This window comes from Hemitrygon akajei, chromosome 29 (genome assembly GCF_048418815.1).
Source record: "Hemitrygon akajei chromosome 29, sHemAka1.3, whole genome shotgun sequence".
NCBI classification, from domain to species: Eukaryota; Metazoa; Chordata; class Chondrichthyes; order Myliobatiformes; family Dasyatidae; genus Hemitrygon; species Hemitrygon akajei.
The window spans coordinates 35,802,635-35,820,740 of record NC_133152.1 but is presented as its reverse complement, the minus strand read 5'-3'; the positions used below and the strand labels follow the sequence as shown (position 1 = coordinate 35,820,740).

The window sequence follows — 18,106 nt, the reverse complement described above, 5'->3', positions numbered from 1 at the left end:
ACCTAATAAAGTGGCCACTGAGTAGTTTGCATTGAGCAATGAATAGTGGTAAGGACATCAGGGGAATGTGTCTTCTGCTCTGAGAATAGAGCAGATAGAACCACTGGAGAGAAAGCCTGGCTTTTGTGCTCCAGTACCTATGGTACAAATCAAAGCTCTGACGCAAAAGATGCTGCCCACTGAACCATGCCAGGCCAAAATGGGCAAGGACACCAAAGATATTTTGTTTCCAGATGGATTAAGTGTAATTGAGCCAATATACAGGATATCTGCAATAGTACTAGTGACACCTATGGATAGAATTCCAAAGTGCAGCAATCATTTCAGTGTCATATAATATAACCATATAACAATTACAGCATGGAAACAGGCCATCTCGGCCCTTCTAGTCCGTGCCGAACGCTTACTCTCACCTAGTTCCACCGACCTGCACTCAGCCCATAACCCTCCATTCCTTTCCTGCCCATATACCTATCCAATATTTTTTTGTCTAATTGGAACATCAGCTCTTTAGCGGTTTTATTTGTTAATATCGGTAATAAGGCATTTCACTTCCTCAGGCAGAACAATGGAGAGGTATCCATTGCCATTCACTGTAATCATTTGAAGCCCCACATGGAATTTATGCAAAATACACAACTCCAGTTGTAACAACTTTCAGATTTCCTGGTATTATGCTAAAGCCACCATTCCGCAAATAGAGGAAAACTAACAACTCAATTAACAAAGCTGTAGACAATAAATTGACAGGAATTAATACCCTGTCAGGTCACTGCACATGGAAATTAAGTTCATGGGCAACTTACGGTACAAACATCCAGCTTCGTTGTTTAGTCGTTTCCACCCAGGGCAACACTTGTACACGGTCTGGAAGTCCATGCTGTACACTTGTCTGTATGCAGTGTAATATGCAGTCCTGCAAAGAAACCCAAAGTCACTGATAGCGTCCCTATCCCATCAGCAAAGTGCAGGTGAACACAACAAAGGCACTTTATATACACTGAGATCAGAATCAGGTTCAGTATCACTGGTGTATATGTTGTGAAATTTGTCTTTGTGACAGCAGTACAATGCAAAATAATAGAGGGAGAAAATGAATTAAAGCATATACAGTATATTAAATAGTTAAATAAATTATGCAAAATTAAAAAGGAGGTAGTGCTCATGGGCTCTCTGTCAAATCAGAAATCAGACGGCAGAGGGGAAGAAGATCTTCCTGAATCATTGAGTGTGTGCCTTCAAGCTCCTGTATCTCCTTCTCAATGAGAACAGAGCACGTCCTGGGTGATGGGGGTCCTGAATGATGGATGGCGCCTTTTTGAGATCTCACGGTACAGTGCCATTAGTGGGTTCATCTGATGGTGCAGACTCAGCTTCAGCCAGGAGACAACCCTGCTCAGCTCCTCAGTAGTGCCACAACAACTGTAACAGCTACCAGGACTTGCATAGCAGAACAGCACTTTTAACACCTCCCCAGAAACATGGGTTTGACTTGGGTTGATGTCCCTGTTCTCATGCAGTATTGCTATGACTCTACACTACTCAACTCGCTGAGTTCCTTCAGCAGATTATACGTTGCTCATAGATTACGGATGCTGCCTTCCTTCAGAGGCTTTAACAATATCCTTGCAACTTTTACGTTGCCTTGAATAATCCCATCCCACAGAGCTAGGATAACATATCTATTGCAGATGACAAATGACACACCCAGCCCAGCAGTATTGACCAAGAGTAACTGTGACCCCAGAAACACGGGTTTAACTTAGAAGTCGATTTAGTTGTACATTATGTGCCAGAGCTGACAATGCTACTAAATCAGCCAAGCTGACTCAGTGTGTAACTCTTGCTGGGATAGGAGCTTGTCCTCACCCACCAATGACATCTTGTCGACCACTCGCTGGAATGCACCAGTAGCAATCACCAAAGCCAATTTCTTCCTCCGTTACCAGTAAAATAGGTCACCAAATGTGTGTACACAAACAAGAGCAGATGCTTGCAGCATTGCCCAATGAACCTGTGTAAGTGGATGCAGACACGCTGCTTGGTAAACAACAGCAGAACAGATCTACATGACAGGCAGCATAAGAAAGAGAAATCAGAAGAGAGCGAGTACAAAAACAAGAGTGAAAAGGTACAGAAGATGCAAGGGACAGTCACAAGAAGCCATGAAAATCAAGGAAGCGTCAGTTATCACATGTACGTCGAACATGAGAAAGATAAATCTGAATGTGAATGTGCACTAGCCTCACCAGTATCCAGGACATCTTCAAGGAGCGATGTCTCAAAGGGGCAGCATCCATCATTAAGGACCGCCCTCACCCAGGGCATGCCCTTTTCTCATTGCTACCATCAGGGAGGTGGTGGTACAGGAGCCTGAAGGCACTAACTCAGCGATTCATGAACAGCTTCTTCACTGCTACCATCCAATTTCTGAACAGAGATTGAACTCATGAACACTACCTCATCACTTTATTCTTCTTCTTTTTGCAATATTTTAAGCACACAGTGTAATTTAGTTTTTATTATGTATTGCAATGTACCGCTGCTACATAACAGATTTCACGACATACACCAGTGACATTAAACCCAATTCTGATGCATACTGTACAGTGAAATGTGCCATTTCCAACAAACTCACTCAAGGATGTGCTGGGGCAGCCACCAAGTGTCACCAGACATTCAGTCACCAACACAGCACGCCCACCGTGTGCAGCAGAACAACACCGCAAAACGAAACATACTAAGCGACAACTGCAAAACAAGCCCATGTCCCTCCCTCGCTCCCACCTACACAGGAATAGTAGGGGAGGAGAGCAAAAATTACAGGAAGGAAATGCAAGAGCAAGAGGAGGGTTGGCAACTTTAAATTTCTCGGTGTTATTGTTTTGGCAGACTTGTTCTGGACCCAAAACACAAGTGCAATTACGAAGAAAGCACGGTAGTGCCTCTACTTCCCTTAGGAGTTTGTGGAGATTCAGCATTACAACTAAAACTTTGACAAACTTCTATAGATGTGTAGTGAGGAGTATATTGACTGGCTGCATCACAGCCTGGTATGGAAATACTAATATCCTTGAATAGAAAAATCCTACAAAAAGTAGTGCACATGTCCCAGTTCATCATGGATAAAGTCCTTCCTACTACTGAGCACATCTACACAGAGTTGGCGCAGGAAAGCAGCATCCATCATCAGGGACCCCCACCACCCAGGACATGCTCTCTTCTCACTGTTGCCATCAGGAAGGTGGTACAGGAGCCTCAAGACTCACACCACCAGGTTCAGGAACAGTTACTATCCCTCAACCATCAGGCTCTTGAACCAAAGGGGATAACTTCACTTAACTTCACTTGCCCCATTATTGAAATGTTCCCACAACTAATGAACTCACTTTCAAGGGTTCTTCATCTCATGTTCTCATTATCTATTGCTTATTTATTATTAATTATTCTTGAATTTGCAATTGTCTTCTGCACTCTGGTTGAATGCCCTCGTTGGGCAGTCTTGCATGGATCCTGTTACAGTTATTGCTCTATAGGTTTATTGAGAATGCCCTCAAGAAAATGAAAATTAATTTTGGGGTTGTACATGGTGACATGTATCTACTTTGCTAATAAAATTTACTTTGAACTTTGAGAACAATCGGACAGAAAAGAGAATGAGTCAAGGCTTACAAGAAATTTAGCGCAGTGCTCATGAATGATGTTAAAATCAGGTATACAAATCTCCTGGACCTGATGGGTTCCCTGTGGAATTTTATAAATCATTCTCCTCACTTCTTTCTCCTCAGTTACTTTCAGTATTATCTGATTAGTTTAACTACGGCAAATTGCCACCCTCTTTCAATGAGGCATCTATTATTCTTCTTTTAAAAAAGGGCAAAGACCCAACAGAGTGTTCCTCGTACAGGCCGATCTCTCTGCTCAATGTTGATGTAAAGATCTTAGCTAAAGTGTTGGCTCATAGATTAGAAACCATTATTCCCTCCATTATCTCTGATGACCAAACAGGCTTTATTAAAAACCGGCTCCCTTTTTTTAACATTCGGCGTCTATTTAATATTTTATACTCAGTTCCAACTGGGACTCCAGAATGTGTTATCTCCCTTGATGCGGAGAAAGCATTTGATCGTATAGAGTGGAACTACCTTTTTGCAGTCTTAGAAAAATTTGACCTCGGCCAAAGTTTCATCTCTTGGATTCAATTGCTGTACCTGTGTCCTACTGCTTCTGTTTTAACTAACTTTCAGAAATCCCAAGTATTCAATCTCAAACGTGGCACCCATCAGGGATGCCCCTTAAGTCCCTTTCTCTTTGATTTGGCTATAGAACCTCTGGCGATAGCATTTCGAAAATGTCCTGAACTGACCGGGATTTGGAGAGGGAGTGTTGAACATAAAGTCGCTCTCTATGCTGATGACTTACTACTCTTTCTCTCATATCCGTCTACATCCTTACCTCTAATGTTCTCACTTCTTGACCAGTTTAGCCAGATCTCTGGCTATAAACTCAACTTACATAAGAGTGAACTTTTCCCAATTAATAAAGAAGCACAAGAATATTTCGAGATCTCCCTTTTAAAGTAGTCCATAATCAATTTACTTATCTTGGAATTACAGTCACAAGGAAGTTTAAAGATCTCTTTCGTGAAAACTTTGTCAATCTTTCATATGCTACAAAACAGAGTCTGGTACAATGGTCACCTCTATCTATGTCCTTGGTAGGTCGTATCAATGTTGTCAAAATGTATGTTCTCCCCAAATTCTTATACTTATTTCAATCTATCCCAATTTTTATTCCTAAATCTTTTTTTGATTCCTTAGACTCTATTATTTTGTCATATCTGTGGCAGAATAAGCGCTCTAGAATTAATAAAATCCACCTCCAAAAATCTAAAAAAGAGGGTGGCATGGCTTTACCTAACTTTCGCTTATATTACTGGGCAGCTAATATACGTTGTGCTGCCTTCTGGACTTTCTTCCACGGTCAACCTGAGTGCCCTAACTGGGTGGCAATGGAGTTGAGCTCCACTAAAGAATTATCTATCTCTGCACTTCTTGGCTCTGCACTCCCTAGCAGTCTGCCCAGATCAATAGCTAATCCTCTGGTTAGACACACTTTGCGTATATGGGCTCAGTTCAGGAAATGCTATGGTTTCCAGGGGTTTTCCATTTCTAGCCCTGTCGCACATAATCACCTTTTTTTTACCTACCACGTTCGATTCAGCATTCCATGTTTGGTACAGGAAGGGCATTAGACATTTTGAAGATCTCTTCATTGATAATCGCTTCGCTTCTTTTCAACAGCTCTCTGTTAAGTTCAACCTGCCTAACGCTCACTTTTTCAGATATCTCCAAATCCGACACTTTACTGCTCCTTTAATTCCTAACTTTCCTGAAATGCCCGCGAAAAATGCTATGGACCTATTTCTCTCCATTAATCCACTAGGTAAAGGTTTATTTTCAATTATCCGAGATAAACTAGCAGCCTTACGACGGGCCCCTGTGGATAAAATTAAAATGGCCTGGGAGCAGGATTTAAATATCTCCTTATCCGAGGAGAGCTGGGACTCAGTTCTCAAATCGGTTAACTCAACCTCTCTTTGTGCTCGCCATTGTCTCTTACATTTTAAGATTGTTCATAGAGCCCATATGTCTAAATCTAAACTATCTCGATTCTACCCAGGCATTAGTCCGCTCTGTGATAAATGCAAGAGGGGCGTGGCCTCTCTCATCCATATGTACTGGCTTTGTCCTAGCTTGAAGAAATTCTGGAAAGATGTCTTCACTACACTATCGGGTATTCTGAATCAGCACCTAGAACCTAACCCCTTAATTGCTCAGTTCGGTTTTTGGGGCGAGACAGATTTATGTCTGGGTCTGACCAAATGCCGAATACTATCCTTTGCCTCTCTCCTGGCGAGACACTTGATCCTCCTTAGATGGAGAGATGTTGCCCCGCCCACTCATGCGCAATGGCTTAACGACATTATGGCCTGCTTGGACCTCGAAAAAATTCATTATTCAGTTCTCGATTCGGATTTAAAGTTCCATAAGATCTGGGGGCCTTTTATCGAGTACTTTCATAACCTTCCTCTTGACTAGGGTTTTTTTTTCTTTTCAGTCCCTTGCTTTCAGCTCCCTTTTTTTTTTCTGGTAGTAGGCATTATTATCCTCTGTTGCTAAGTGTATTTACAGTCTGGGAGTTTGACTGTCCAGACATACTCTCTATATTGTGTGGTGGTTGGTCTGGAATTGTTTTTTTTTTCTTGTGTTGTGGGATTTGGGGAGGACAGTAAGCTCACTTGTCTTTAATTTAGGTGCTTTTTTGTTAAATTCTCTTCCTGTGTAGCATATTGTTATTGTATGCTTAACCTTGCTCTGTATTAATGCTCCTCATTGGGATTTGGGGTTTTTAATTTTGTAAAATGTTTTGAAAAACTAATAAAAAAAATTTAAAAAAATAAATCAGGTATACAATGGAATTATTTATTTGATATGTGGATTATTTTTTGCCAACAATCCTGAAATAATTACATTTATGATTCTGCTCCTCTGCTAGAAATAAGATAGAAAATTATGGTATTGTGTTGGATGTCATCCAATTTCACAGAAACCTGCCCTGACTAATGTTAATATGAAATACTCTAAGCAGTAAAGACTAGGCTTTGACGTCTAGTTTATGGAGAGCATCTAGGGAGCAATCAGAACCTCATCACTGACGGGGGAAAACAGCCAAAGTTCCTGTTCCAGATGTCTATCCGGTGATTTCCATTACAAGAATGTGCATGGACGTCAGCAGAACCAATCTCAACTGTGATGACTGCACAGTCATACAGCTGTTAGCACCTCAGCCTTAAAGCTCCCCTATGAACTTCTGGAAGTTTTAAGGTTAGTGGGCTTAAGGAGGAAAGTGGATGGGGAGAAAAATCTATACAGCAGGGCCTTCACAAGAAATGTGGGAAAAGGAAACTCCCTCACGGCTTTGACAAAATAAATCAGTTAACAAGTATGGCTGGTAAATGGAATGAGCTTATTTTGAGTGGACAAATCATGCCTAGTGGGATGCCCCTGGGGTCACATACCTTCTTTCATGTCCCACGCACCATTTCTGCTTTCCGCATCCTTGTTTCCACACCTTGACCATCCGGGTGAAGGCCTGAATGCACGGCTGCCTATGGCCAATCACCACCACCTCTCTCTCAGCACAAACGTTAGGCCTAAACAGGGGGGAATTTAAAAAAAATTGATAAGAGACAAGTCTTTGGCTGCGTTGATAGAAGAACATGCAGCCATGATGGAAAGGAAAGAGAAAGGCTCCCTCGAGTCTGACCCACTTCACAACCTCGGGCGGAGCGTGGAAACGAGACCTTCCCACGCAGAGGCTAAACCTAGACTGAGAGAAAATAGAGAGGGAAAAAAACACCGAAGTTCCTTGCCATTCCCCTCAAAAACAATCAAACAGATCACATGAACCAGTTGTATAGTGTTTAATGTGATGTCTGCACCAGTCAGGAATTTGCCCAGCTCCCTCAGAGGAAATGCAGATACTCAGCGCCTTTCAGAAGGGTCGCCAGTGCTCTGCAGAGAATTGCCATTCTTTCATTGTTTGCACTCTTCCCCACCAGAAATGGCTAGACTGACGGATTAGCAATTTACAGATCTGAACACAAGAGTTTAAAACCCCACAATGACAGCTGTGAAGTTTAAATTTAATGACTTAAATATGTACTTTGAAACCATAGAAACATATCTGGTTCTTCAAAGCAGGTAAACCGTTTTCCTGCCGACTTTCAGTAGTCCTGAAGGAGGGTCTCAGCCCGAAACATTGACTGTTTACTCATTCCCATTGGTGCTGCCTGCCGAGCTCCTCCAGCATTTTGTGAGCGCGCACTGCTTTGGATTTCCAGTATCTGCAGGTTTTCTCATGTTTTTGTTGTCCTCACTTGGATGTGACTTCAGACCCACAGCAAAGTACTGTAGATGGCTCTGGGCCTGTACTCACTGGAGTTTAGAAGGTGATCTTGTTGAAACTTATCGAATACTGGACGGTCTAAATAGAGTGGACGTGCAGTGCAGGTTTCCTATAGTGGGGAGAGCCCAGGACCAGGGGGAACAGCCTCAGAATAGAACATCCCTTTAGAACAGAAATGAGGAGGATCTTCTTTAGCCAGAGGGTGGTGAACCTGTGAAATTCACTGCCACAAACAGCTGTGCATGCCAAGTCATTAGGTATATTTAAAGTGGAGATTGACAGGTTCTTCATTAGCAAGGGTATTGAAGGTTACGAGAAGCAAAATAAATCAGCCACGATGGAACAGCTTAGCAGACTTGATGGGCTGATTAGCTCAATTCTGCTCCTATGTCTTTTGGACGTAACCATAACCTAGTAGCCACACATTTGTAGAAAGCAGTTTAGAAGGACAATTAGTGTTGAACAATAAGTTTTGGCCATGGCTGCATTCTATTAATGAAATGAAGAAACACCAGCCCATGACCCTTCTGGACTCTTGAAAATAGACGACTGGATCCTTGGTCAACAGTGATGACTCTTCAACTTGTCTTCTGTCGAGCAAGGATAAAGATGTTAATCAGAAGCTGTAGAAGACGGTCGGGAACAGCCCAGGAAATTCTAAGAGTGGATCTCTGCCTTTAGTAGGGCAGCATGGTAGCGTAGCGGTTAGCACAATGCTTTACAGTGCAAGTGACCCAGGTTCAATTCCCGCCGCCGTCTGTAAGGAGTTTGTATGTTCTCCCTGCAACCGTGGGTGCTCCGGTTTCCTCCCAACTGGGTGGTAGGTTAATTGGTCACTAAGTTATCCTACAATTAGGCTAGGATTAAATTGGGGGGGGGATTGCCAGAAGGACCTACTCCACACTATATCTCAATAAACAAATAATCAGTCCCAATTAAAACACTACCATTTTTTTTCCTGGGCTACAGGAAGAGAGGGGGACTTCAAATTGCATTGACTTTAGAGGGGTGTCACCATCCTGACTTAGAAACCTATCGCCATTCCTTCATTGTTGCTGGGTCAAATTCTCTCCCTAACAGCACTGTGGGTGTGCCTACACCTCAGGGACTGCAGCGGTTCAAGAAGGCAGCTCATCACCACCTTCTCAAGGGCAACTAGGGATGGGCAATGAATGCTGGCTTAGCTGGCGACACCCATGTCCCGTAAATGAATTTTTTTTTAAATGCACTACACACTCACAAGTCAAAGCAACACATACAACACGCTGGAGGAACCTAGCGGGTCAGGCAGCATCCATGGAAACGAGCAGTATTTAAACTTCTTCAGGGTACGCATACCTCGAAGAGACTTCGCAGCGGAGTAACGAATCGTAAACACAAAGTACACTGCAGATGCTGGGGTCAAAGCAACACGTACAACACGCTGGAGGAACTCATCTCACAACGTCAGTATCTCCTCTCCTCCTGCAACGCAGCAATCTGGAACCCTCATGTGTGAACACAGGACAACAGACTGCAATGTCTCACCACAGCCATCAAACAGTCTGCTGATACTCACAGATGCAAAATGGAGATGCTGAAAGAATAAGCAATGGACATGGAATAAAAGCATTTTGTTGCTTCAAATGTAGATGAATGAGAATGAATATAAAGATTTCAAGAGAAGCATAGGGAGATTTTATAGAGGTATATAAAATTATAAGCGGTATAGCTGGAGTAAATGCAAGCAGACTTTTTTTCCACCATGGTTGGGTGGGACTAGAACTGGAGGTCATGGATTAAAGGAGAAAGGTGAAATATTTAAGGGGAACTTCTTCAGAGAGTGATGCAAGTGTGGAATGAGCTGCCCGCACAAGTGGTGGAAACGGGTTCATTTGCAACATTTAAGAGAAGCTTGGATAGTACATGGACGGGAGAGGCATGGAGAGCTATAGTCCATGAGCAAGTCAATGGGACTAGGCAGGCTAAGGGTTCAGCATGAGCCAGGAAGTACAGTTCACTCCCAGCACACACCCACTGGATCTACACTAGTTTCATCTCAGACACCATACTGTATAATTGGTGTTTGAGTAGGAATTCCTGAAATACAAATCCTCCCCAGCAGGCGATGCATTTTCCGAACATCCATTAGAAAGCAGAGCATAAGGAGTTCTCTGCCTTTGTGTAGGTTACAATATTTACCCCTACAATATATCCAGTTCAGGGTCAGACTGTGGTCAGGATCTCACCACTTGCCTTCTGTGGTATTGGTCATTTAAAAACAGAACCCAACATACTGTATATTGGCTTTACACAAACATAAGAGATTCTGTAGACGCTGGAAATCCACAGCAGAACACAAAATGCTAGAGGAACTCAGCAGACCAGGCAACATCTGTGGAAATGCATAAGCAGTTGACGTTTTGGGCAGAGGTCCTTCTTCAGGACTGGAAAGGAAGGGAGGAAAATGCCGGAATAAGAAGTTGGGGGGAGGAATAGCTAGATGGAGAAAGGTGAATAAAAAAGGTGGGAGGAGGAACTGTTCGATGGAGAAAGGTGAAGCCTGGTAGGTGGAAAAGGCAAAAGGCTTGAGAAGATGGAATCTGAATTGAGACAAGAGTGGAACGTGGGAGAAAGTGGAGATGGGGCACCGGGTGGAGGTAATAGGTAGATGAGGAGAAGAGGTAAGAGGCTAGAGGCTATTATGAGAAGAGGAAAGGAAGAGGTGAAAAATTATCAAAAGGAGAAATTGATGTTCATGCCATCAGGTCGGAGGCTACCTAGATGGAATATGAGGTGTTGATCCTCCACCCTGAGTGCAGCTTCACCTTGGCAAAATGTTTGGCCACGGATTGACATGCCAGAAGGGGGAATGGGGATATGAATTAAAATGTTTGGCCACTGAGAAATTCTGCTTTTGGTGGATCGAGCAGCAGAGGTGCTCAACAAAGCAGTCCCCCAATTCACATTAGGTCTCACCAGTGTAGAGGAGGCTGCATTCAGGAGCACTGCATACAATGGACTACACCAACAAATTCAACTGAAGCGTTGCCTCACCTGGAGCCCTGTATGGAGGTAACTGGACAGGTGTAGCATTTCTGTCATTTGCAGGAGTATGCGCCAGGAGGGAGGTTAGTGGTGAAGGATGAATAGACACAGAAATTGATCCCTGTGGAAAGCAGGGACTGAGTGGGGGGGGGGGGGGGGGGAATGATGTGCTTGGTGGTAGAATCCTATTGAAGGTGGCTGAAATTGCGGAGAGTGACGAGTTGGACGCAGCGGTTCATGGGGTAGTAGGCAAGGACAAGAGGAACTCTATCTCTGTTAAGGTGGTGGGAAGATGGAGAGAGCACAGATGTCTGAGAAATGGAGGAGATGTGGGTGAGGGCAGCATCAATGGTGGAGGAAGGAGAACACTGTTCCTTGAAGGAGGAGGACATCTCTAACGTCCTGGAAAGGCTTTCTATTGATGAGGTATTTCAGGAGAAACTACTCGAAAAGTGGTTAGAATGTGGAACTTACTATCATGGAGAGAAGTTATGGTGAGTACAGAGTTCTAGGTAACTAGTAAGGGGCATGAAATACAATAATATATTCAGAGGGAGAGTTGAAGAGAATTAGGATACCTTATGTTTAACATCAATATAGCCAGGAACCAGATGGGCTAAATAGCCACTATCAATTGCAAAATAATATATGCAAATAGTACTAATCACCATCAACATTAAGGTTCTAGGGATCAGAGTCCCTAGCAGAAAACCCAGTGACACATCCAAACTCAGCCTCTGTTTCTAGGTTTAGCTTTGACTGGCTAGTCCAGCTAGCTTGGAACTCACCAGCAGCTCCTTCACTTTCAGCTTGAAATGTGGCTACTTGTGAAAGTTAGGGGGATGCTGGCAGAGTCTGGGAAGGCGTCTGAAAAGCCTTGACCAAACTTGTTAATTGTGAAATGGCAGTGGAAGGAGAAAGGTTATGAACTAGACTCTCCTTCATTGAACTATCTCGGAAATTGAGTAGCCATAAACAGAACCAGCAGACATGTAGAGGAATGATGTCTTGCACCAGTGTACATTCATGCAAGAGATTTTTGTGGGAGAATGAATTAAACTTCTGAGTATTTAGCATCCTAACTTGCCTAAATTATTTCCTATATCTTGCACTCATCTTTCGGAAACCTTAGGTTAAAAGGTCTGTTTCCTGTTTTCCTGAAATTATACTTCAAGAGCAGGTGACAGAAACCTTCTCCCTACCCCACCACTATTCCACACACCGTAAGTTGGCTAAGCAACTCAATATACAACATATTAAGGGAGCAACTGTCACAATTCCATGATTATTGCTTGTGTGACTGAAGATTAAATTTTTAAAAGTTACAGAAATTACATATGTAGAAAGAGGTTCATTAGGCATGACTTCCTATTCAGTAATTTTAAACTGATCTTCTGAGAGAACACACACACACGTGCGCGCGATTCAAACCCCCAAAATACACCACTCCTTCACTATTTAGTAGAAGCAGGTTCAACCAATTAGATTTTGAAATGGTTCCCTCTCATGGACCATTACCCGTTTTCCAAAACCATTCTTCTCCAAAAATCATATACTCAATCTCCCCCATTTGCTACCATATTCTTCCTCAAGTGTGGCAAGCAAAAAATGTACAAAATACTCCTAAAACAGTCCAAGAAATGTTTTGTACAGCTGCAACATGACATCTCAACTCATATAATCAGTGCCTCCTTACTACCCCATTAGCAGTGTTGCCATTTTCAAGGAGCTGTGGTACTTGCACCTTGATGTCTCTCTTTACGTTAATGCTCCTAAAGGTCTCTGGCCACCCTTTCTTACTAGAATTTGACTTCCCAAAGTGCATTCCCTCACACATGCTTGGCCCATTCTCTCTTTGGTAGCATCCATCAATATCAAATCAGTTTTCATTGCTGCACTAGTCACATCCATTTATATCACCTTACCCAGATCCTCAACTTAATATTTTATTAAATATTACAAATGTCAAATGATCATAATAATAGGTTAATTTCATACCACCACATTTATATAATGATCTCGCAATAAGCAATCACACGGCAGGTTCACTTACTGAGTGCCACGATTGTGTAATTCAAAATGAAACAAAAAGTCAGATAACACAATTACAATGATCAATGCAGATTTAAAATATGAGAATTTGTGAAGTAATTTTGCCCAGACACTACAAACATATTCCTGCTTCATCTTAAAGATGGGTGTTTAAAATCTATCCCAGCTCCCACATTGACAATAGTACACCCTCTCATAATAATTTACACTCTGCTCTCCTGCCAGTGGTGATTCTGTGACTTCATTGTCCAAATACCAGGCATGCCAAACTGATTCAGTCCAGCATTATATTCTTCAATCTCTCAGCACAATTCCATTGTTCCAGCAGTCTACCTACAAGTGATGTAGTTCATAAAGATTTCACATAAATAATGTGATGGCCCACCTACATATAAAGTGTAGAAAGAAACATATTGAAAATAATTTACATTATCATGTCATTGCTGGCATTGTACTAATTGCCAGAAGCAGAGGGCAGAGATTTAAAGTGAGAGGGGAGAGAGATAAAGAGATGGGGCAGCACAATAGCATAGTTGTTAGCACAAAACGTAACAGTCCAGACAATCTGGGTTCGATTCCCGCTGCTGCCTGTAAGGAGTTTGTACGTTCTCCCCATGACCACACGGGTTTCCTCCCACAGTCCAAAGACGTACCAGTTGGTAGGTTAATTGCTCATTGGAAATTGTCCCATGATTAGGCTAGGATTAAATCAGGGGGTTGCTGGGTGGCAAGACTCAAAGGGCCCGAAGGACCTGTTCTGCACTGCATCACAATAACTAACTAAATTTACACATTCACACATTTTACTAATTAAATGCAATAAATATTAACTTAATCAGGTAACAAATAAGACTGAAATTGTTTGGAATGAGTAAAGCAAAGCCAAATACGTATCAGTTATTACCACTGCATAGGTGATACTTCCAGAGGATCTGTCCAGGGTCTCTATGCAATCAGGTTTAAACATCCCAATGCCTCCCTGGCCCCCATAAATGTGTGAACTTATGAGCTATAAATTCACAGAATCCATAAGACACAAGAGCAGAATTAGGCCATTCAGTCCAGCGGATTTGCTCCACCATTCAATCATGGCTGATTAATTCTCCCTCTCAACCCCATGCTCCTGTCTTGTTCCAGTAACCTTTGACACCCTTACTAATCAAGAACCTATCGACATCTGTTTGAAATATATATTTTTTAATTTATAATGAAAACACGTCTATCCAGTTGTCAGTGTGCAAAAAGGGCGGCACACAGCAGTAAGATTTTGAAATAGACGCCAAGTCAGTGGTGAATTAATTAGTCTTATTCAGGATTAAAACGAGAATACCACATTTGGGCTAACACCCCTATGTAATGAAAGTGTGTTGGTGGAGGAGGCGGGGCGGAGTTTGAAGAATGGGCGGTTCTTGACTGCCCTAAGTGCAGCGAGAGTTTAACTGGAATGATCCTTCCCACCTGAACTCACCATCAGTGCTTGTGGAGTGCAAGAGCGGAGCCTGGAGAGCCGTACGTACGAGAGAGAGAGGGACAAAAACAAATGAAGCCAGATATGTTAATTCTGGAATTGCAGATACCTGCTATAACTCCCTGTACTGCTTCTACAAGAGAAAGTTAATGAATTTACCGCTACGTAAAAAGTTACAAAATATTTGATTCACTTGACAAAAGTTACACAAAGGGAAAACTCCTCAGAGAGCAGGCACTCACATAATGGATTCCCGTCGAGAATTATTTTAGAAAGCTATCGAACTTTCTCAAAAACGTCAGGAGGTATTGGCGAAATTCAACAGAATCGAACCCATCTGTTCTTCGATTCCACTTTAAAGGCGGCTGTCGTAACCAGACGGTACTGCCGGTCCAACAGGCAATTAACAGACTCTACTGTTTAAGGAAACAACCAACGTCCGAGCTGCCCAGCCGAAGAAAAACATTCATCGTAAAAGTTGCAGAAATCCTAAGATATGCTTTCACGATCTTTAACTACTGCCAAGTTTTAAAACGCGATACTTACATGTGGGTTTGCATTATTCCCGGGTTAATAGCAGAGGTCACAACGAGGAACAGCAAACAAATGTTTGCTGACACTTGATACATTTTGTTGGCGGATAGTTTAAGGCACCTGCGTTAAATGCCGTTCAGGGTCCCGGTTCCTTCCTCAAAAATTACAGAACTTCCCCAAAAGACACGCGGAAAAAAAGTATCAATTGGTCCTTCGCATGAACTCCCCTGCAGTTCGGACTGGCATCTTTTCAGCAAATCCAAGACTTCCTGAAATGCTGATTTTTTTAAAAGTCCGGCTGTAATTGAAACAGGAATTAAGAGTCAAGAGTGATTATTTTACGAGTTCGTCCTTTTCACGTGAGTTGTGGGAGTGCATTTAACCTGAAATGCCTCGTGTTCCTGTGCCTCTGCTGGGCTCAGGGAGGACACAGAAACATTATTCACACACGTTCTTGGTCAAGATGTTCGGGAGAACCCGGCGCTGCTGCAGCACCAGTCACATCACCATTGAAGTACACCCAGTCCTTACATCTGCATCCATGGGTGGAGTTTCAGATGGGACACACCCATTCCAAACCCCACCCCTTTCACTCTGCACTAACCCGTGCCAGAATACTGTGGCAAAGAGCGAGGGGTCATTCAGTTCCAAAGCTATTTTCTTTTAAGCAATCCCTGGTTCAAGGCTGCTAGACAAACTGCGTTTATGTGTTTAAGAAATTGCTGAAGAAACGGGAGATTATAAACACCTCAAAACGATGTTATAAAGTGCTTCTAAACTGTATACTCCATCACGAACCCCTTCGGCCGAGCGCCATTGTGGCTTTCCTATTTATTCCCGCCTTTCGCCCCAAGTCTTTCCTCTTTCCCCAGCTGACCCCTTTTTCCACCTTAACAAGCCGATCATCTCCAACGCTTTAAACCAGGTTGAATTATCCACCTGAATGGTTAACTTCTTTCATTTCCTGCCTGCTGAATACTTCTAGCACTTTCTGTTGATTCTGGAGAATTCCAGCATCTTCGATGCTTGGCTTGTGACCTGGAGATTTTTGTTTTGCTGAGAGTAAAGTAAATTGAAAATTAGATGATAAGTGTGCGTCTGAGTGGATCTCCTTTATGTGACAGAGTGCTGCGAGAAGGCAAGGTATATTTCGCTGGGGAACTGTTAATCGCGTAGCTGAGTGAAGGCAGAATGGAAGCCAATTGAAAGGTAGGCGGCAGTTTATCTTCCCGAACTCCAGCTGGAATCATAGATAATGTCACCAAGATTGCTGCTGTGCACGGGGCAAACTGGATCCCGGGCCACCTGAATCTAGATGCCCGCCGCGGATGCAGGTCCAGGCAGTGATCTATACACACGCGGGAGTCCCGTTGCAAGTTCCGTCCTGTCTTCGAGGAACATCTGTCCTTTCATAGCGTGCCAATCGAAACTTCCGAGAAGAACTACTAGCTGCCAGACGCGGGTACAACCACAACGTTTAAAAAGGCATTCGATGAACACACCACACGCCAATCAACATTTGGTCCCTCCCAAATAATCAATGCACACCTAAATTATTGGTCACCTTAGTTGGATTAGCTCCCCAGCCCCATGCTATAAAAGGCGAGACATGTGCTTGGCTCGCTCTCTCTTACAGACCACCTCATTGAAGGTAAGTGCATTGATTTATGTTTGGGAAGGTTTATCGTTTGTCCTGGTAAGGGAGCCGCATCTATCCAAGGTCAAGGGGGATAGCTGTCGTAGTGCTTTTCCCTTGTTCTTTGTATGTGTAACTGTACCCTGTCCCCACACCGCTTTCTGTATATTGTACAGCCAACCCGACCTTCCCCACGCGTGTTAACCTTAAGTGTTTTTTGTTAGAATATTGTAGTTGCTTGTGTTGACCCGACTTCTCTTGTAAATAAATTCCTTATTATTAAAACTGTGTGTGTCCAGGCCTCTACTATTGAGACTCAAAGAACCAGTTATTTTCCACTACAACAAACACTAAAGACAGAAAGAAAACATACAAGACATGTGCCAGAAAAGGGCGAGCAGTATCGTGAAAGTTCCTGCCACCCTGTTTGCTTGTCCCAATCCCATCAAGGGGCTCGGCAGCATCCAGGCCAGGAGCACTAGACTCAAAAACAGTTACTTCCCCTAAACCGTCAGGTTGATCAACACCTCCACCATTAACTCACCCATCACCCCTCTACCACCGCATCCTCTCCTCTCCACAACCCCTGAGCACCTTCATTCCTCCCCCCCGCACTGCATTCCCCACCTCATACCTACACTGACACAGTCACTGTCCTGCTGTGTTTTCATAGGCCCTGCTACTACCTAGAGGAGTTCCTCTTGCCAAATGTGCCTTTGTCACTTTATCATTTCCTTTCAGAGTCACCTTATGTACAGATACTCCTGAACCAAGCATCACTTTATGTAGAAACAATCGATCTGTGTGTACAAGCTAACCTTGTGGCCACACTCAAACAGCTTCTTGTACATTGTGTTTGATAAGATTGTTTTTATATTTATTGTGTTTTTTTATGCTGCATCAGATCTGGAGTAACAATCATTTCGTTCTCCTTCACACCGGCATACCAAAGAATGACAATAAACAATCCTGGATACTGAATATGTGTTTCTGCAGCATTTTGTGTGTTTAAAGCATTTTGGATAGTTCTGGTTCAAGTTTAATTATCATTCAACCATTCATGAACTCCCATGAATACAGCAAAATGAAACAGCGTTCCTCTGGGGGCCAAGGTGCAAAACACAGTACCAACAGTCACACACAGCACAAGGCCCAATTAGCACATATATGATATCAAGTAAACATATTTGTATAAAAATACACACACACACACAGACACAGTGATTGATAAGTTCGTGGCCTAAGGTAGAAGGAGATGAGTTATACAGCTCTCGTTACATGCACATGCAGTTCAACTCTTTGAGTGATTATGCAGAAAGTTTGAAGTTAATAACTCATCTCCTTCTACCTTAGGCTACAAACTAATCAATCACCCATCTGCAGACACTTTCTGGAGGTCCAAGATCCGTATGTTCCAT

The 18,106-nt window shown here is 42.9% G+C and overlaps 1 long non-coding RNA gene across 1 annotated transcript; it reads right to left on the bottom strand.

Annotated features, from left to right (window-relative positions):
- Positions 1-803: 803 nt before the first annotated feature.
- On the bottom strand, positions 804-15,868 carry LOC140718570 (uncharacterized). Its single transcript, XR_012096733.1, has 3 exons — positions 15,065-15,868; positions 7,082-7,216; positions 804-916 (listed from the first exon to the last, which is right to left on the bottom strand). It is a non-coding gene; the product is annotated as an uncharacterized lncRNA (long non-coding RNA).
- Positions 15,869-18,106: the final 2,238 nt, after the last annotated feature.